Below are 22,713 nucleotides of genomic sequence, written 5' to 3' on the forward strand. Positions count from 1 at the left end.
TGTTTTAGCTTGTTAGGCAATTGAATTTGTCTTCCCTTGCTTATTGTTTGTCTTGCCCAAGCTAGATTGTCTTTTCTACTTGTATTTGTCTTGTCTTTCCTTTGTCTTACAAGTACAAAGCTTTGCCTATATATATGGCTTAGTTTCTTCATTTCTAAGTGTTCATCACTTTGTAAATCAAAGCATTTGTAAAGCTTTCAAGTTGTTCGTAACTTGCTTGATCGTTATATCCACAGTTTTTTGTGCTTTGATAACCCGGTTGTTTTAATCACTAATCTAGAATATACCCTGTTAGATATAATTGATGATTACTAATGTTCTTAAAGTTTGTTTTAGAACAGGAGTGATCAGAGTTTAAGCTGGAAGCTGATCAGAGTTTAGTAAAGTCTGACCAGAGTTTGATAAAGTCTGATCAGAGTTTACATAGTCAAGACTCGTCAGAGTTTACACGTGGAAAGAGCTCAGAAGCGGATATATACTTCAAGGAAGGATAGAAGCGGAGGAGTGATTTGCTGACTATGGAAACTAAACAGAAAACAGTAGCAATCTTTGATTGATAGAATACATAGCTGATTTATAGGATATCAAATCAGAGATTGATTTTGTAACTGTGTCTATATAAACACAGATTAGGGTTACTCTAGATGAGTTAAGTTATCGGGTACATTGTTAAGAACCCTAGCAGCTCTTAGTGATAATATATAAATCACTGAGAGAGTTTTTGTAACCATTCAAGCTTTGTGAATAAGAGTTTACTGCTTTCAATCTCTTATCTTGTCATTCTGATTTATTGATTGTGTTCACTATATTAACTTATATAGTGAGTTCATAGGACCTAACAAGTGGTATCAGAGCGAGCTCTGTTAAGATAACTACAGTGAGATCTTAATCACAATCATGTCTGAAAAATCACAAGCTTCATCTTTTAGAGTTCCAATCCTTAAGGCATCTGAATATCCAGTCTGGAAAGAAAGAATGATCATATTCCTAGACTCTGTTGATCCAGAATACCTTGACAGGATATATGATGGACCACATATGCCCACCAAGCTCTCTGTTGGGCTTGCAGATGAACCTCAGAAGATGGTTCCAAAAGAAAAGAAAGATTATACCCCTGAGGACATCTTGTCAATTGGTAAAGACTCTAAGGTGAAACACCTTCTGCACAGTGCCCTTGATAATGCAATGTCTAATAGAGTGATTGGGTGCAAAACTGCTAAACAAATCTGGGATGCTCTGGAAACCAGATGTCAGGGAACTCAGGCCATAAAGAAAAACAGAAAAACAATCCTTACACAGGAGTATGAGCACTTTGATTCAAAATCTGGTGAGTCCTTGACAGATCTGTATGACAGATTTGTCAAACTGTTGAATGACTTATCTCCGGTGAACAAGGAATATGATCTTGAAGACTCAAACCTCAAATTCCTTCTGGCTCTTCCTGAAAAATGGGATTTGAAAGTCACTACAATAAGAGACAATCTTGATCTTGGAAAAATGTCTCTTGATGATGTTTATGGAAGACTGAAGACTCATGAACTTGAGATGGAGCAGAGGAGCAAACGCCATGGAGGAAAATCAAAGTCTGTTGCTCTGAAAGTTCAAGAGGAAGCTGCTAAGAGCAAAGGAAAAGCTCATGTCACAAAGTCTGACATTGAGTCATCAAACTCTGATGACTCAAACTCTGATGTTCCCTCAGACTCTGAAGAAAGTGATGATGAGATGATGCAGTTAGCAGCATTGATGGTGAAAAGCTTCAAGAAGTTGGCCTACAAAAAGTTCAACAAAGGCAAAAGTTTTTCAAGGAAAGACAGAAACTCTGACAGAGTTTATGATAAGAAGAACTTTAGGAAGAATGAGAGCAAGGAAGGGAAAGCTGGAAAAGCTGACAAGTATACCTGTTTCAACTGTGGTGAAAAGGGTCACTTTGCATCTGAATGCAAGAAAGCCAAGAAAGAAAAGGAAAAAGCCTTTATCACCAAGAAAGGAAACTGGACAGATACATCTGATTCAGAAGAAGAAGTCAATTATGCTCTGATGGCAAACACTGACAACAACTCTGAATCTACTGCTAAGGTACCTCATTCTACTCTTGCCTTTGATACTGAAGATATAACTGAGTTAAGATTGTTCCTTAAAACTTTGCATATCAGCTTTAGAGATCAGACTTTTGAGAATGAAAGATTAAAATCTGAAATTCTAAGTGTAAAGAAAAGGAATGATTATCTAGAAAAAGAATTAGTTCAGATGTTAGAAGTTCAGAAAGAAAGAGATGATGCTGTCATTGTCAAAGATGAATTATTAAAGAGGTATGCATCTCTTCAATCAGAACTTGCTAAGGAAAGGGATATTATTAAAACATGGACTAATTCAGGCAAAACTACTCAGGATATCTTAGGTAGTGGAAACTGGAAGAAGGGACTAGGTTACACTGATAACTCAGAAGCTGAGTCATCAAAAACAGAGTTTGTTAAAACTCAAAAACCTAAGGTTAAACCTGTTAAATTTGTTGCTGAATCCTCTAAGTCTAAACAGAGTAGACCAAAATCAGAGATTAACAACAATTTAAAATCTGATAAGCCCAAACAGGTTAACATAGGATTGATGACTCAGAAACAGCTTAAGCACAAGCTTAAAGAAGTAAAGTCTGATAACAAAGACAAGGAGCCTAGGAAAAATAGAAATGGCAAGGTTGGAATAGACAAGAGTAATAACTACATGCCTATTCCAAATGCACCTAGGAAGACATGCCATAACTGTGGAAATACTAATCATCTTGCTAATTTTTGCAGGAAGAACAAGGACATTAACTCCTTACCTACAAAGTCTGGAGTTAGAAAAAGTAGTATTAGATATAAACCACAAGATCCATGTTTTCATTGTGGTAGTTTATGGCATTCTATTTATACTTGCAAAGAATATCATAGTTTGTATTATGGTTATTATCAATTGAAACCTTCTTTGAAAGAGGTTAATAAAAATTCTGCAAGTACAAAATCTGTTTCTAGTACAAACTCTGTTCCAAAGTCTGTTAGCTCAAACTCTGATAATGATAATTCCGCTGCAAAAGCTAACAAACTTAATAAGACCAAGGGATCCAAGCAAGTCTGGGTCCTTAAAACTAACAATTAGTGGTCTTTGTGATTGAAGGGAAACAGGAAGAATATCCTAGTCTTGGACAGTGGATGTTCAGGACACATGACTGGAAATAAGGCCCTGCTGTCAGAGTTTGTGGAGAAAGCTGGCCCAAGTGTTTCTTATGGAGATGGCAACATAGGAAGGACTCTGGGATATGGCAACATCAATCTTGGAAATGTCATCATATCAAATGTAGCTCTTGTTCAAGGGCTAAAACACAATTTACTCTCTGTCAGTCAGATCTGTGACAGAGGATATCATGTTGATTTCTATGAAGAACACAGTGAGATAGTAAGCAAGTCAACAGGCAAGGTGGCAGTAACTGCTCACAGACATGGAAATATTTATGAAATTCACTTGCCTACAAACTCTGAAGGAAAAGCAATTTGCTTATCTACAAGAATCTCTGCAGAAGAAAGTTGGAAGTGGCATAAGAAGCTCTCACATCTCAATTTCAACTCCATAAATGAGCTTATAAAGAAAAAGCTTGTGAGAGGACTTCCTGAATCACTACTCACATCTGATGGATTATGTGATTCATGTCAAAAAGCCAAGCAGAGAAAGATATCCTTCAAGAGTAAGACTGAATTCTCAATAAAGAAGCCATATTGTCTTCTACATGTTGATCTATTTGGACCAGTTAATGTACCATCCATTGCAAGGAAGAAATATGCTCTTGTCGTTGTTGATGAGTATACCAGATACACTTGGGTATATTTTCTTCACTCTAAAGATGAAACAGCTCTGCATCTGATGGATCATGTGAAGCAACTGGACCATGGATCTGAAGACAAAGTAAAGATCATTAGAAGTGATAATGGAACTGAGTTCAGAAATTCAACAATGGAAGAGTTCTGCAAAGAAAGAGGTGTAGTGCAACAATTTTCTACACCTGGTACACCACAGCAAAATGGTGTAGTTGAAAGGAAAAACAGGACTCTAATAGAAGCTGCCAGAACTATGCTTGATGAGGCTAAATTACCTACTTATTTCTGGGCAGAAGCTGTTCAAACAGCTTGTTTCACTCAAAATGCAACACTGATTAATAAGCATGGCAAGACCCCATATGAGATGGTGAAGAAAAAGAAGCCAAATCTGAAGTACTTTCATATATTTGGGTGCAAATGCTTTGTATTGAAGACTCATCCAGAACAGCTTACCAAGTTTGATCTAAAAGCTAATGAAGGCATTTTTGTAGGTTATCCTCTGACAACAAAGGCCTTCTGAGTCTATAATCTAAGAACCAAAGTGATCATGGAATCCATACATGTGTCATTTGATGACAAGAGAATTATGGGTTTAGCAGACATGGATGATCATGAAGAACTGCATTTTGAAAATGAAGAAATATTCTCTGATTCGACAAACTCTGATGAACAGTCAAACTCTGACTGTGAACAAAATACAGCAAACTCTGGTGAAAATTTACAGGTTCATGATGATGAAGAAAATGTTGAGGGGGAGCATCAGACTGTTTCAGACTCTACCCAAGACTCAAACTCATCAGAGAATGCTGACTCAAACTCATCAGAGAATACTGATTCAAACTCTGATAGCACAAATTTAGGGGGAGCTACAGAGAATGATCAACAGAATCAAGAGAGCATGGATCAAGGGGGAGGATCCAATGATGAAAGTAGTCAACTTCCACATGCTAGGAAGTGGACAAAATCTCACACACCTGATTTGATAATTGGAAATCCAGAAGCAGGTGTGCAAACAAGGACAGCTACAGCAAATGAGTGTTTACATCATTGCTTTCTGTCACAAACAGAACCTAAAAAGGTGGAGGAAGCTCTTCAAGATGCTGACTGGATTCAAGCAATGCAAGAAGAGCTAAATGAGTTTGAGAGAAACAAAGTCTGGACCCTAGTACCAAGACCTAAAGATAGATCCATAGTTGGTACAAAATGGGTTTTCAGAAACAAAACAAATAGTGAAGGTGTAATTACAAGGAATAAAGCAAGACTTGTGGCAAAAGGGTACTCACAACAGGAAGGTATTGATTATGATGAGACATTTGCTCCAGTTGCAAGATTGGAGGCAATTAGAATCTTTCTGGCCTATGCTGCTCACAAGAAGTTCAAAGTATTCCAGATGGATGTCAAGAGTGCTTTTCTTAATGGGAAACTGGATGAAGAGGTATATGTTGAACAACCTCCAGGCTTTGTGGATCCAAAGCATCCAGACTATGTTTATAGATTGGACAAAGCACTCTATGGACTAAAGCAGGCTCCAAGGGCATGGTATGAAACTCTGGCTCAATTTCTTCTTGAAAGTGGATTTACTAGAGGTACCATAGATAAAACCCTGTTTTATTTGAATCATGGTAATGATCTGCTTTTAGTTCAAATCTATGTTGATGATATCATTTTTGGTTCCACTAATGCTAAACTCTGTCAAAGATTTGCCAAGCTCATGCAGTCTAGGTACCAAATGAGCATGATGGGGGAACTCAGTTATTTTCTGGGTTTACAAGTTAAACAGACTGAAGATGGGATTTTTATCAATCAAGCCAAGTATACCAGAAATCTCTTGAAGAAATTTGGTATGCAAGACAGTTCAGCTGCAACTACTCCTATGGCAACAGCAACAAAACTAGACAAAGATACTGGTGCATCAGTGGATATCACAAACTATAGAGGAATGATTGGATCTTTGCTTTATCTGACTGCAAGTAGACCAGACATAATGTATGCCACATGTCTATGTGCAAGATTTCAGGCAGATCCAAGAGAGCCTCATCTGATTGCAGTAAAGAGGATATTCAGATATCTCAAGGGGACCACATCATTGGGACTATGGTATCCTAGAGAATCGGATTTTAGTCTAATTGGATACTCTAATGCAGATTTTGCAGGTTGCAAAATTGACAGGAAAAGCACAAGTGGGAGTTGTCAATTTCTGGGTGGAAGACTTATTTCTTGGTACAGCAAGAAGCAAAAGTCAATTTCAACATCAACAGCAGAGTCAGAGTATATAGCTGCAGGCAGCTGCTGTGCTCAAATTCTTTGGATGAAGAATCAATTGTTGGACTATGGGTTATCCTTTTCTAAAATTCCTATTTATTGTGATAACCAAAGTGCTATTGCTATGACAGGAAACCCAGTTCAACATTCTCTGACAAAGCACATCAGTATCAGATATCATTTTATAAGGGAGCACGTGCTGGAAGGAACCATTGAACTTCACTTTGTTCCCACAGAACAGCAGCTAGCAGACATATTCACCAAACCACTAAGTGAAGCAACCTTTACTAAGCTGGTGAATGAGCTAGGAATGATATCAGGAACTGAGTAAACACAATGGTCAGATCCTTCAAGTTTAAATTGTCAAATTACCATATGAATTGCTCACAAACTTGCCATGATATACTCTGATTGTTAAACTCTGATGACATTCTCTGATGATATACTCTGTTTGTTATACTCTGATTGTCATTCTCTGACGATATTCTCTGATGTTTGTAAACTCTGAATCTTGATAAATGACCTCATTTTTAACTCTCTGAGACAAATAACCTGTGAAGATACTATGAAGCATGATCTGAATTAGTAATCATGAATCTCAGTTAAGTTCTTTAAGCTTGATCTCAATTTTGTGCTACTATTTTACACTATATGCATGTTGATATCATTGAGACTCTATTACTTCACATATCTTAATTATAAGTGAGACTGATTAATTTGCATTTTCTCTCAGTAAAATAGACAGTGATTATAAACTCTGATACTATACACACCCCTGAAAATAAGCATAGTACTCCTTTGAGATCTTAGATGTCTATATGACAGTGACTGGGAAGACCCAAACATTTGCTGGTATTAAGTAAGTGCTAAGATTTTATAATCTATGGTGACCAGTCACAATCTCTGATTACTGGAGAAATACTGTTGCAAAATTATATTTAAAGGTCGTGATTCATTTACACTGAAAAGCGTCCTGCAAAAAAAAAAAAAGGGGGGTTAGTTTATTTTATATATTTCTTCATCAGAGTATGTCTGTTGTCTATGTCTTGAGAGTTTAAATAAATTATTTTTGTCTACCTTATAATTACGAAATTGTGAAATTCTTTAGTCTCTGATTTAATATGTTAAATCACACACATTATTTCACAAGCACATTATTGAGCTATGGATTTTATGACAAACTCTGATTTTTTGATGAATGTTCTAAACATTATGTCTTATTCTGAGGTACTTAGAAATTTATTTTCTTTGTTTTAAATCTCAGAGTTTAAAATTCGAGGAATTTAATCTTGATTTTTAAAATCTCATACAATTTCAGGAGTTCAAATATTCAGAGAATGTGAAGAGAGTGTACCAAACGGCTGTATTGTTAGTGGGTTTACATGTAAAACATTTTCATAGGAGAACGTGTAATCAGCATTTATAACTGCACAAGTTTTACTGTGCTCATGATTACTATTTTCTTTTCTCCATGCCACTAACATTCATCTACCAGTTAAAATCTGAATGCATGAAAATCGTCAGATTATATATTTTTCACGATTTTGCCAATTGTTGTTTAATGCCACTGTTGGAGAAGTGGCTTTTGATGCTGCAGATGAGATCAAACCTTTTAAACTTCATAAAAGGGTTTTCAAAGATCTCATATCTAAAGATGAGAAGAGACCAGTTCTCAGGCCTTTACAAATTCCAGCTCCATTAAGAGCTAGGCTAAATCTGCCTCAAGCACCACAACCACAACCTCCAGTCTCTCCTACAGCCACCAGATCATCACTCAAAACCCCTTCCACCAAATCTACACCAAAACCATCAAAGTCCACAAAGTCTGATGCCCCTTCCACTAAGAAGACCAGAACCTCTGTTGCTACACAAGTTCTGAAGTCAAACTCTGATGTGCCAGCAAACTCTGACAGAGTTCCTCCTGTAAACTCTGATACAGTCTCTAAGACTTTAAACTCTGAAGCTGCTTCTCCACCAAAGCAGAAAAGAAGGAGACTTGTTGCAGCTTATGATTATGAAGATCTGGAAGCCCCTCCTGCAACAAACTCTGAACCTTCCCAGGCCAGTCCTAAATCAAAGACAACTAGATTTAAAAGAAGGGCAAACAAGCCTAAGAGGGCAAAGGTGCCCATTACTGAGATCACAGATTTTACTGTTGAGGAAGAGCAAACACCATCCACTTCACTTACTGATATATCTCAAGCTCTGATGGTGCATCCCCTTCAAGCTGTTCCAATCTCTGCTGCTACAGCATCCTCTACTTCATCTGAAGTAGATGAGGAAATAATATGCAAGGAACAATCTACAGCTGAAGCTGAGACAACAGTGTCTGATTCTCAAATTCCAATATCTGATCATGGACCCTCCACTCCAATTCCTCACTCTCCATTGAAGTTTCCTGAGGGTGCCATTATTCATGATACAGCACCAGAAAACTACAAGTCAGATGCTGTCATTGAAAACTCTGAACACAAACTCTGAGCCACTTCCCAGGGATCTTCAGGTTGATCCACCTCATGAAGTATGGGATAAACTCTGGCTGAGCCACCAGCATTCTCTGGAGCCAGCAAAAGCTGAAGATTTTCTATCTATGGCAGAGAATAAAATCACAAACTCTGATGTCATGTCAAGTCTCAAAGCTACAGTTCTTTATCTGAAGACATTTCATCCTGCTCATGCTCAGACATCTAAGTCTATAGATGGACTTAGAACAGAGGTAGCCAACTTTAAAGAAACTCAGAATATGGACAAGAAAAGGCATTTGCTACCTCTAAAGGAAGACATGAAGAAGCTGGTGTCTGCCAATCAATCTCTGGAACAGAGGATGTCCACCATTGAGTCTACTCAATCCACAATGTCCAAACAGCTTGAAGCCATCCAATCTTCACTTTCTCTGATAATTTCAATACTGATTCCTGATGAGGATGATGTCAAAAAGGGGGAGAGAGTAGCTAATGTCAAATGCAAGACTACTTCTCAAACTCTGAAGAGAAAGAAAAATGATGATGATGATGATGTGGATGACTTTACAAAGAACAAAAGATTTCAAGCTGCAACTGGTGGAAGAGTTTCAAACTCTGACAGTTCAAAGTCTAAGCAAAGCTCAAAGTCTGCTCCAGTTCCAACACATAATGTCACATCTGGATCAAAGCAAAGACCAGTGGCTGTATCAGATAAACCAATGACTGATGAAGAACTTGCTAGACTGATATTTGAACAAGAAAATCCAGAAGCCAAATTGGATTTGGAGTTGATTGCTGCAGAGGAAGCAGAACTGAAGAAAGAACATGTTGAAGCTATAACCTCAGGAAAAATTCAGAAACCTGCAAAATCAACTGCCAGACCAAAGGAGAAAGGGATACTGATCAAGGAAGCTACTGTTGCTGATCAGAGTTTACCAGTCAAAAAGATATACTCTGAAGATGAGTATACATCCAAGGGAAAAAGCAAAGTAGATGAACACCTAGAAAAAGGGTTGACTCAGAAGAAGCCTACAACCTCTGACAAAGATCAAGTTGTAAAGGGAATGAAATCAGAAGCTGCAATCTCTGACAAAGCTCATGTTGCAGAATCACAACAAGAAAAATTAACCTCTGACACAGCTCAAGTTAATAAGGAAACAAAGAAAGACACAACCTCTAACAAGGCTCAAGCTGTGTTCAAACCAACAACAACTCCATTACCAGGATTTGCAAAGCCAAGTCTGATGACTGAGATAAATTTTGAAAAGGGCTCAATTCAACCAATCTCTCATCGAAAAGCAGGAAGAGATAAAGGAGGACTGGGATCTAAATATGAAAAATTTGATCAGAGTATAGGATCAATGTCAACAGACCCCTCATCTCTCTGTGCTCCCAAGACTGGAGCATTGCAAGAAAGAATGGACAAACTTGATTCAGTCCAACTGGTGAAGAATGACAGAGGTGATAACATTCTTATCTACTTCATGTCTGATGGAACAGTGTTTAGAGTAATTGAAGCTGATCTCTATGCTAAACACTGGGAGGAATTGAGATATGTCTCACACATATTTCAAGTAAAGAACAAGTCATGTCAACACATCTCTAATCTGCTCAAAGATCAAATCAGAAGAAAGATGGGTATTACAGGAAACAAGAATGCTGGACCTTTTATTCCTAAATACTTCAATCATCAAGGACAGCTGGTTGAGATGAAAAAGAATTCAGCAAAAATAGAAACAATAGCTGGAATCAGTACTCTTGCATTCAATGAAGAGTCTGATAAAGCTTACAATATCAGGCTGGATAGAGACATGAGAAGAAACAAGATCTATGATCTCAGAGCTGCAATTTACCAAACTGGAGTTTCAGATCCAGAACTAAGGGAGATCAAGAGACAGATGATCACAGCACTTGCAGAAGCTGAAAGAGAACTCCTCAGAGAATATCTAAAGACAGCTCATGGTGTCTATGAAGCTAAGGAGTAAAGTATCTGTAAGTTTTAAAAGTTTTCTGTTATGTAGCTAAACTCTGTTGCATTTGACTTATTTGTTTTGACATCATCAATTATCTGTTAACTTGCACATAAAATATTTATGCACAAGTTGGGGGAGATTGTTAGATATAATTGATGATTACTAATGTTCTTAAAGTTTGTTTTAGAACAGGAGTGATCAGAGTTTAAGCTGGAAGCTGATCAGAGTTTAGTAAAGTCTGACCAGAGTTTGATAAAGTCTGATCAGAGTTTACATAGTCAAGACTCGTCAGAGTTTACACGTGGAAAGAAGAAGCGGATATACTTCAAGGAAGGATAGAAGCGGAGGAGTGATTTGCTGACTATGGAAACTAAACAGAAAACAGTAGCAATCTTTGATTGATAGAATACATAGCTGATTTATAGGATATCAAATCAGAGATTATTTTGTAACTGTGTCTATATAAACACAGATTAGGGTTACTCTAGATGAGTTAAGTTATCGAGTACATTGTTAAGAACCCTAGCAGCTCTTAGTGATAATATATAAATCACTGAGAGAGTTTTTGTAACCATTCAAGCTTTGTGAATAAGAGTTTACTGCTTTCAATCTCTTATATTGTCATTCTGATTTATTGATTGTGTTCACTATATTAACTTATATAGTGAGTTCATAGGACCTAACATACCCTGTCGAATTTATTCTACGAACATTAGTGGACATTAAAACTGAACCATATTAATTATATAATGACTTAAAACATTGTTATATTAATTAATTATAATCTGATTAACAAGTCATATTCCAATCAGATTCACTTCCGCGATTATTTGGTATCGAATGTATTCTACCCCCCCCCCCTTCTACAATCGTATCTGGACCTAACACAAATCATATCTGCAGACGGGAAAAGCTGGGATGATACATATAGTGATGAAGTTGAGCAGCTAGGGAATGTTGCTTTCATGGCTAATACTGGATCATCTTCACCTCCTCCTGCTGGAAGCTTTCAGGTAGATCCTAAAATGTTTATGCAATTAGGACTTGAAAGAGATGATGCTATAAGAAAATTGAAAGCTGCCACTCTTAAGACTAATGCTTTAGTCTTAGATATTCATGAATATAAAATAAATGAGATGAAAGTATTGAAACCTAAAATTGAACAACTGACTATGGATTATAAATTACAATTTGCTAAGGTAAGAGTTCTAGAGAAGAGTGAGATTGTCTTAAGACTTCAGCTAGACGAAGAGAAAGTTAAGTGTAAAGCCTTTAAGGATGCTTCCACTATAGTCAAAGAATTGAATGATAAACAAGAGATCAAGAGAACTGTTGGAATAGGCTTTGACTATAACAAATCTGTAGGTAAGGCTAGTAACATTACTCCCTTTAAGAAGAGTGCTGAGGAGAGAGGGATTCCTTTTGTTTTAAAAGATTCCCCTCAACCATTGTTTAAATCCTCAGAAGCTGAACCACTTTTAGAGACACCTGTTGTCATTAAATATGAACTCAAACAGGAAGACCTTAAAATGAAAGAGAGTAATGTTAAGAGAGATGAGATTCTGACAAACCTGAAACCAATCAAAGTGAAAGGCAATGTTAGGTTGCCTAAAGCTGGTTTAGGTGTCAACTCAGAAAGAACTAAGTTCAACAAGCCTAATAACTTTGTGAATAGTAAGAACAGAGACAATAGATGTCATTCTACTGAGAACTTTAAAACTGTTAATAATGTTAGAGTAGAATATGTTGATGTTCCTACTACTGTGATTGATATTCCTGTTGCTCCTATATTTGATGCATGCCATAAATTTTGTGGTGTTGATAATTGTATGCTTTGTGCTTTCAATACTATGTCTGCTTATTTTAAGAATTTGCATGCTAAAAATGAAAACACATCACCAAGACAACACACAAACAAAAAGTATGCTAGGGCAAAGACTGCTACTCCTCCTCGTGTTAGGAAGGAGACTTATGTTCCAAAGCCTAAAACTAAGGTTTACAAGGCTGTTGTTAAGAAAGTAAGTTCAGTCAAGTCTGAACCATGTATCAGTCCAAAAAGCTCTGTTGTTGTACCTGATAGCTAGAAATCAGTTCTTTAAATTTGCTGGACCCAATCAAGTATGGGTCCTAAAGAATGTTTAATCAAGTTGTCTTTTGCAGGGTGCCAGTGGAATTGTTCGAGTTGTTTGGGTGCTTGACGGTGGAGCATAAATGCACATGACTGGCACTAGATCCCTGCTGACAGAAGTGAGAGAGGCAACTGGACACTACGCCATATATAGCCTACAACAACATCAAAAAAATGATGCCATAACCTCAATTTATGTTGCAATAGCCTGAAAAAGGGCTATTGCAACATAAAATTTAAGTTGCTTTTTTTCATGTTGCCCTAGGCCTCTACTGCAACATTATGGTCATCTATTGCAACATGAGGTTTTCTGTTACAATAGCAACGCTACTGCAACATCTAACTACCCTATTGCAACTACAATTTTATGTTACGTTAGACCTCCTGATTTTAAAAAAAAGTGGGACCCACACGCGGGTCCCACGTGTGGGTCCCTTTTTGTCAATTGTTTACTGCAACATATATATGTGCTACTGCAACATCAAATAACAATTTTGCAATATTTTACTATATCAACTGCAACATTAAACTATTCTTTCATACAAATCAAAGTTTATAACAAATCCAACCAAACCAAACTACCTAACAAATCCAACCAAATCAAAGTATTAAACAAATCCAACCAAACATCACAGTACACTACACTATTATATAAATAAACATATTCTTGCATTTTGCTCGCACTTCCCAAGCTTGGAGAGTTCCAAATTCTGGAACAGTCAAGTCTTTGACTCTGTTAGGTTGATCCATTAACGGCTTAGGCTTTCCCTGAAACAATACAATGCAACTACTAAGCCGAGCTCCGGTAAATAAGCCATGCTTATTTTGAACAACTCAAATTATGTGGATTTAGTTGGACAGTAAACAGATAACACAATAAATTTGCAGCAGATAATGAAATTAACTAAACAGGATAAAAACTTTGTCCATGATTAATATTGGTATATAGGCTGAAACACTTCTATTAACTGCAGAGGTTCAAATCAAACCAAATCACTATACTATAATATAATTGTAATAGTTGTAGCTAGTTAAATAGATCTATGACCTGATTTGCATGTCTCACATGAAACTACTATTCCTCTTCCATCATTTTAAGTTATGACAAATTTCATATTTTGGGGAAATCTTTTATTCCATTGAATTCAACTGATGTAATCCTACAAACCTGTATAGTGGTAGACAGATTAGTCCATTCTTATTGGTATTTAATCACAATGGTGTCCTCTTAGCTATTCATCAATTACAAAAAGTACACCAAGACACAACACAAGAAACTACCTTGATACACTTCTAGTACAATTAAAACATCAATCCATGTGTCATTTTAAAAGGAGTAATTTGAAAGCAAACAGCTCTCTATCAAACCGCAGGCCGAAAGCTTGAAACTGGAAAATTATTATACTTTTCTAAAGATTGTGTATATCCCTGTAAATGATTTTATTATATTTAAAAGTAGACTCTAACCTTTCCACAAAACAGGGAGCAATCAAACCAGCAACAGCATCTGCAGGAGCTAATTTTTCAAGCTTCTGTTCCAAATTTGGTGTTGTAGCCTAGTACAAACATATAAAGTTAAGCTCAGTTCGATAAAGTTAAACATATAAACTTCAGAGTATATAGAATATAGTATATATATCCCTACACCAAAATTTGTGAGAAAGCTATCTACACACAGAACTGAATAAAGTTTATATCATATAATTACACTTTGACCCTTTTATGAATGATAAGTATTTTCTACAGTGATGCTTAAGTGCCAGAAGAAAGCATATCCCATTACCACTAATCTCTATTGTTTACCACTAATCTCTATTTTTTAGTTCATTAGTTCACATATATAAAGATTCAATAATATTGACATGCTACAGTTTTATTATTGTAGGGGGAGTAATATGGCCAACTGGAAGCACTTTGATTTCAGACAGAAGACGGAGTTCTAGTATATAAATATATGCTCATTCATTCTAGTAACCAAATTCTTAGCCAAACCCATCTTAATGTTTCTGACAGATGCCAAGCCAACTGAATTAATATATGAGACCTAAATATATTAAACTATTCTAAGGTCATTAAACTACACATCACGCTGATTTAAAAAACCATTTTCTTCACATGTACAAGAGTAGAAGTTAACCTACGAGGTTCCTATACTCAAATCTACAAAGCCAGGGGAGTCATTAGCTTGTATATTACATCTTTTTTTTTTCAGGGTTTATAATCAGCATAGAAAAGTCCTGCTTGAGTAAGGTTTTCTTAGATGTAAGATTATAACTCAAACTTGACAACTAAAACCTTATCAAGTTAACAGTGGATGAAGGCTACATGACAAGAAATGTCACATGTCCAGATTGGTTCGCCAGGACAACCAATAACAGTTGTTTGACTGTTCTCCCTATTTTAGAATAACATAAAGTCTTTCCTGAAAGATAGTAAATATGATGAGCAAAAGTTGCAGGATGCATTTTACCAATGGAGAAATTAAATGACTCCCCGTGAAGGGAAGCACGGGTTTAAAGATTTTCGCGCACCGATTTCTCCAGTGATAACTGGTGTATTAGTGTATAGGGTCAGATAGTTTGATCTATAGAAACAAAAAGTCAGTAAATCACTCACGATATATAATTAGGTGCAAAATTTTGGATATCTACCTGTGTTTTCATGTACTCTTTGGTAGGAAACTGAGGTCTGGCAGAGCTCATATTATCGATCAAGCTTGTCAAGCACTTGAGATTATTTTAGTATCAATATAATAAAAATAATAAATATACATAATACACATAATAGAATCTGTACAAGAGAAACAGAGTAGTAGAGTGTGTGTGTGTGTGTGTGTGTATTAGCAAGTAAAATAGTAAATTAAATGTGTGTGAGAGAGGGGGAGACAGAGTAGGAGAGGGAGGGGAAGAGAATGAGAGAGATAGACAAAGACAACATAGAACAAACGAAAACTCATATACACAGAATCACATATATTTAAAATCAAACATAGATTTTAGAGAACAAAGATACATACTTACAAGCAAATATATGAGAGAGGAGTGTATCTTAAATCACAATCCAAGCAATTTGAAGCCCCCATTAAAGTGAAAAGCCCTAATTTGACGGAAGTCCTGATTGGATTGGAGCCCAATCTGATTGAAGCCTTGAAACAAACAGAGACACTAAATTAACAACGTTAAAGTGAAACTCATAATTCGAATCTCTTAAATAAATTGTAAGAAACTATAAATCTCAAGCCCTAATTTCAGTGAATGAATTAAGAAGCTTTAAAGCGAAGCCCACAACTGAAGATCCGAAACAAAAAAGCCCTAATAACTGAAGATTTTCAAAACATGTCTTATGAAAACTTTTCTGATCTCTCTTTATTTTTGGATCAGGATATACTTGGCAGCATGCAAGTACACCTGCCTTCACAGGCCTCGGAAGGACAATTTGTTCCTTCACTTCCTACAGTTCCATCTCAGGGAACTATGGTTGTTTATACAGGTTCTGGTGACGGTGTGAGAAACAAGAGTGAAATCAGGCAAACACCGAGCGAAACACATGCACGAGAGGATAGTGAAAAATCTTTGCATGTTCGTGAGGTGAGTGCACACACCAAGACAGATCTGTTACAGGAACAAATGGCCACTCCGAGAGCTGAAGTTGAAAGATTGAATGCTAAGAATGCAAGATTCAGAAGTGGAGAGCTGGTGTCTCTACAAGAACATGTTGCTGAATCTTCTTTTACTTCTCTGAAAAAACAAATGGACGACCATGTCAAGGGTATCTACTCTCGGATAGACAAGAACCATGAGCTCTGTATGACAAAGCTTGTTAGCTTGGAGCAGACATTGGCTCAAGTTGTTGCACATTTCAAGATTCCTACGTGTATATCTCAGTCAACTCCAGAGGATCCCTCAACTAAGGGGGAGAAAGATAAAGATTAGGACAAAGACAAAGATGGTGCTGACCAAGGTGGAAATAAGGATGGAGAAAACTATGTTGATGGTAGTGATAAGGGTGGAGATAAGGGTGGAGAAGGAGCAAGTGGAAAAGATTCTTCAGCAGCTGATAAAGATTATGACAAGTCAAAAGGCAAAATGCCTGAGTCTGAGAACATCTTCACTAATCAGGATTATGATAACATTCCTGAAGATGTTAATGATGATGATGCATTTGATGCTGCCTACTTTGAAGCTGAAGAAGAAGGGTGTTTCGATGAAAGCTACTTATTCACTGAAGATGAGTCTGTGGACCCTGAGCACTTGGAAAGGGTTAGAAAGTTTAAAGCTGATCATGAAGCTGGCAAAGCTAAGCTTCAAGAGTTGCAGAATCTAGTGGATGAGAAGGGGATCACTGATAATCTGATCAAGCTGGAGAAACAGAAGCTATGGGATGCTAAGTGCAACAAAAAGAGAGAAGATATATCTTGGAAAGTTGGTGAAAGCTGGGATATAGCAAGGCAGATCTTCTCTTGACCTCAAAGGGAACCTTTCGAGGATGATAAGTTCAAATCTTTCATCTATGACCTGAGAGAGGCTAATCCTAATGAGGATTTGTTTATGCGTGCTCTTGATCTCGAGTTAGAATATGTGACTATAGGTGTCAGGAATCTCCTCGATCATTGGGAGATTATTATTTCTACTCAGAGAAACGAAACATTCAGAGTTTCAATTGATCTATTCAAGTTCTTATCTCTTACTGAAATCTGGGTGATTCGTAACAAGATTCGACGCAGCTCAAATCTGAATGAACTCCTCCGTGACAGACTTATGGAACATGCTGCTCATAATAGTCCACAAGTTGTCAGAAAACCTTATTGTGTAAAGTTCATTCACGAGAGCAAGTTTGGAACCTTCTACTTGGATTATCAACGTCTTCTCAAGTATGATGTTAATCAGATGGTTCTTGTATCGACACTTCTAGGTACCAAGGGCTTCGCTACGAAAGCCAAAGATGATGCTGATGCTGAGATTGTAGGTTACTGCACCAGGAGAAATGTGCAACACTACTTCAGAAAGATGAAGTATATTAACCCAACTCAGCCATCATACTTTATCGAAGACCCTGTGGATACGGAGGTTCAATATTATCTTTCTTTGGCTCGTGAAAGAAAGAAGCGTGGAGAATCCACTACAGCTGAAGAGCCTGTTCAGAATGAGCCTTCTACTCCAATCATTCACTGTTCAGATACCGAATAAGGAGAAGTCACTCGTTCTGAGTGAATAGATTGATTTATCCTCTAGGAAATTTGCATGTTATGTTAACAAACAAATAGGGGGAGATTGAAAGGCATATGTTTAGCCTATTTGTATTTAAGAGGTACAACTCAACTCAGATAAGAAAGCTCAGTAAATAGCAAGTTATCGGAATCCGTACGAAGAATGTCAAATGACTTATGGGAATTATATGTCAGAAGAATTCCAGGATGCTGCTGCACATCACTGAAAGAAGTTCATTAATATGTTCAAGCCTCAGTGCACAAATAATCTTTTGTGACACGTCCAAGAGTTCAGAAGGTATAAAGTTTCTATACTTTATTTATTCAGAAGATTCCATTTAATGAAGAAGAACTTACAAGACGAAGACTCGACGAACAAACCAAATTCATATTGTTTATTTGACGAAGAATATTTGATTTAACTAAATACAGATGAACCAGAGAGTACATCTGTGTATTAGTTACTCAAATTAAATATTCGAAGTCAAGCAGAAGTGGTAGTTCGATCGATCGAGTTAACAAGACAAAAATATTAAAGTTTAAAGAAGAGGAAGCAGTTCAACTGAAGATTGGGTGATTAAATATTTTATAGACTATTATATCACTTCTCAAATAATTATATTAATTATGTAGTTTATTTATTAAATTAATTCTCTCTCGAATTCATTTAATTTATGAATTCATATGATTAAATCAATTAAGTGAATAATTTTCTATTAAATATATTCTACAAAATCACATTATTAATCACCTAAAACAACTCATCAAGACAATCTAAGATTGTCCTGCCGAGTGGAAACACCAACTGCCAAGACAACTCATTTGTCCTACCGAGAGTTAAGTGGATGGCAAGACAATTTTCTTAAATTGTCTGATCAATGGAGAGTATAGCTTGCAAGACAATCCCTGTCTTTTGTCTTGCCGAAGTGAAATGGAAGGCAGTAGGACAATCCTTGATTGTCCTATCGAATGGTTCAAAGCACAGCAAGGCAATTTATTTTGTCCTGCCGAAATCTTTGTGTGGCCAAGACATTTGTGTTTGTCTTTCTGCCGTGTTAAAGGAACTTGGTAGGCAATTTTGAATTGTCCTACCTTGTTTCTTTTTGTCTTGCCCAAGCTTTTGTTGTCTTGCCATTAGTTTTATTTGTCTTTCCCTCTTCCTTTTTGTCTTGCCCCTACTTGTTTTGTCTTGCCCTTACTTGTTTTGTCTTGTCTACTTGTAATTGTCTTTCTTTTTGTTTGTCTTACAAGTTCAATGCTTTGCCTATGAATATGGTATTCATTCTTCATTTCTATGTGTTCATCACTTTGTAAATCAAAGCACTTTTTAAAACTTTCAAGTTGTTCGTAACTTGCTTGTTATATTTACAGTTTTCAGTGCTTTGATAACCCAGTTGTTTTAATCACTAATCTAGAATATACACTGTCGAATTTATTCTACGAACATTAGTGGACATTAAAACTGAACCTTATTAATTATATAACGACTTAAAACATTGTTATATTAATTAATTATAATCTGATTAACAAGTCATATTCCAATCAGATTCACTTCCGCGATTATTTGGTATCTATTGTATTCAACCCCCCTCTACAATCGTATCTGGACCTAACAATAACATTATTATATATAATTATTAATAAATAATCGATGATATTTTTCAACCAAAATACATTAACATTATTTTTAAATACTCTAATGATCTTACTTTAAAAATAATATTATTAATCTATATACAATACTATATATTATTTTTTACTATTAAAGCCGAAGCATGAAAAGTTCAGTTGGTTAGTTGGTCGGTCGATCAGTCGGGTTTGATGAGCTTATAATATATTTTTTTATTATCTATTAAACAAAAACATTAAAAATTAGGTTAGTATGATGAGTCGGTATTTGAGTTTACACCTCTATTTAACTTATAATATGTTCTATACTATATTTTTAATTATCAATAATAATGATATATTAAAAGTTTTATTGTTTGGTTTATATTTGAGTTTATAGGTCTCCTTAAATTATAACATATATAAAAAATATTTTACAATCTCATTATATATATTAAAATATATATTTCGAACTAATCTTGAATTAGCCATTTGACGGACTTAACTATTAAAAATTTATTTAACTACAATACTCTATCATAATTTTATTTTCACAATTTTAAATTTAAAATATATACAATATAGTAACAAATATTATAACCGCACATGCATTGCACGGGTTCTAAACTAGTTAATATTTATATTCGATGAATCTAAATATTTTTTTTTGAAAAAGGAAAATAATTCAATAATGAAAAGCCATACGGCATCTACAGATATAATCGAAATTGAACAAACGCAGAATCATATCGCCGTTGAATCCTTCCTTCTTCGGTAGGCAACCAAGCGATTTTTTGAAGAGATATATACATGCTGTAATACTCTCAATGTTGTTTTGAGCAATCGACCATAAATGCATCACCATACAAACCTTTATCATTGAATCAGCATCATGAAAATCCTGCAGATCTGTAATCCCGGACATGATGAACACACAAAACCCAAACAAAAATCAAACTCTCACAGAAGGAGAGACCAAACAAAACCCAAATAAATTGGGAACTTATTGAAGAAAACAAGAGATTAACTAATAGTAAGAAAAGAAGACAATATTGGGGCTTTCCACCGGTGAAATCCGATGGAAGCCCCTCGGATAAAAGAGACGGCGGCTACTTCAAGGTGAGAGAAATTTAGGGTTTTGTAATACAGCGCAAGAAGTTGATTTTTGAAATTTAATCTCAATATTAAAATTTAATCTCAATAGTACTAGAAGACATATTATTCTGATTACGGTCTAAAATATATTTTAACCTTTCCAAAATAAAGTTCAATATTAAATTTATATATATGATATTATCAAAATTTATGATTAATAATTCGAATTAAAAACAGTAATAACTCATGCGGGTTAAAAGAGTTGTCTATATAACATTACCTTAGCAACTATTCTGCTTATTCCAGTTTACATAATATTTAAAGTCACACACGAGCCTTCATTTTATCTGAGTTTCATATTGTCCTTCATGAATAATCAAGTATTGCCTGTGTGTGTCTTTTCTTATCACCACTAACCTGTAAAGGGTACATTACAATGTGGAATCTAAGAATCCCATGTAAAAAGTTTTGACAAAAACAGACAAACAATTGTAGAATTATAAAACTCTAGTGTTGGCTAGATACTGTTTAATGTTTAATAATAGTTGTAACTATGTTCTTAACAAATTTGACATCCAAAATATGATTCAACAAGGTACGACAGTGTTGTACTTGAATATTTAACAAATAAACAAAAGGATAATATCGAAATTATCTACCTAAATTTGTACTCATAGAATATGATATGGTGGTTCCATGTAATATTGATATACGTATTGATATACGTAGCAGCATCTCCAACGGTGTTGGGTATAATCGTTGGCTAAATGGAACCTGTAAGACATTATGTAAAATTTGCTGAACCTGTAAGATATTTTGCTTCAATGGTATTGGCTATATTGATTGGCTATAATTTAAAGATAGTATATTATTAATATTTTAGATTGTTAAAATAGAATATATCAGTTCAATATGGTAATAAATGATGTGCAATCTTCTTACAGATTTCCTACAGACCTGTAGAGATTCGACAAATTTAGCCTTCCATAGGAGGTTGGCTAAATTTATAGACAACAGCTGAGCATGGTTGGAGTTGAGTTTTTTAGCTGTTGTCTAAATTTTTTTATTTTAAGTATGCCAACTCACATTTTAGCCAAGGGCTTTCAATGGTTGGAGATGCTCTAATCAGCTTATTTAGCCAATTTAGGGACAAAAATAAATATTTTGCAACAATGACCAGAGTTGCAGCGACTTAGACTATATGAGCACAAAACGTTGCATTGAATTTGATAAATTCTGCATGAAAATATATACTCTCCTAGCTAGTTTTGAAATATAATATTTCTAAGTCCTTGAAGGCATAGATAAAATAATATCTTTAAATATTTCTTTAAATTATAATATTAATCATATATTAATTCAAATATTTTTAGAAAAACAATAATTGTAACTATATATACAACTGATAATTAAAAAGTCAAAATCATTTGTTTTAGAATAAAACAGATTAAATAACCAACTAGGGTCGATCAACGTACGTGTATCGCCATGCAGCTGCATATAAAATGCACAACTACGCAGAACGTGAGATGTTGATCGTTCCATATTTTACTAGTCGCCAAAAATCAAAGCAACAGGGGTCACCAATCTGGCTTGAAATTTACTTGATGTATATATAAAAATCATCATGAAAATTGCTGGGAAATTCAAATAACACATGATATTAATTGGTTATTATTCATTTACAACAATTTGATCACTAAAACACCTCAGTCCTCACAAAACTAAACTATAAATTCTTTGAATATCCGGATAGTAATAGTATAGTCGGGTCCGGATTCGGATACTATCTCATAAAAAATTTCGAATTCGAATAAGAAAACGAATTTTCCGAATTTGAATACTCATACATCTGTATCCGAATTATGAATTTGAAGTGGCTACCATAAACACCACTTTATTCCGGAGCAGAAGGAGAAGAGAAAGCAGTTGGGCCGGCCGCCAAATTATATGGCCTATTAAATTTGACACAGGGAGCTAGTTGTAAGTTGTGTTATTGTGTAAGAGAATGAACATGCAAGTGATGTCAACAACAAAAGTCCAAAGGACCTGGTCTTCACATCCATTATCAATATTAAGTTTTTTATTAGGAGGCTTTATCTCATTCATTGGTTGTTTACCAAATCCATTCTTA

The 22,713-nt window shown here is 35.5% G+C and overlaps 2 long non-coding RNA genes across 2 annotated transcripts; both read right to left on the reverse strand.

Annotated features, from left to right (window-relative positions):
- Window positions 1-13,151: 13,151 nt before the first annotated feature.
- LOC135149762 (uncharacterized) lies at window positions 13,152-14,486 on the reverse strand. The gene is made up of 2 exons (XR_010287963.1): window positions 14,138-14,486; window positions 13,152-13,438 (listed from the first exon to the last, which is right to left on the reverse strand). It is a non-coding gene; the product is annotated as an uncharacterized LOC135149762 (long non-coding RNA).
- A 538-nt stretch (window positions 14,487-15,024) lies between these two features.
- LOC108198853 (uncharacterized) lies at window positions 15,025-15,983 on the reverse strand. Its single transcript, XR_001802194.2, has 4 exons — window positions 15,691-15,983; window positions 15,322-15,396; window positions 15,202-15,254; window positions 15,025-15,092 (listed from the first exon to the last, which is right to left on the reverse strand). It is a non-coding gene; the product is annotated as an uncharacterized LOC108198853 (long non-coding RNA).
- Window positions 15,984-22,713: the final 6,730 nt, after the last annotated feature.

This window comes from Daucus carota, chromosome 9 (assembly GCF_001625215.2).
Source record: "Daucus carota subsp. sativus chromosome 9, DH1 v3.0, whole genome shotgun sequence".
In the NCBI taxonomy this organism is placed as follows: domain Eukaryota; kingdom Viridiplantae; phylum Streptophyta; class Magnoliopsida; order Apiales; family Apiaceae; genus Daucus; species Daucus carota.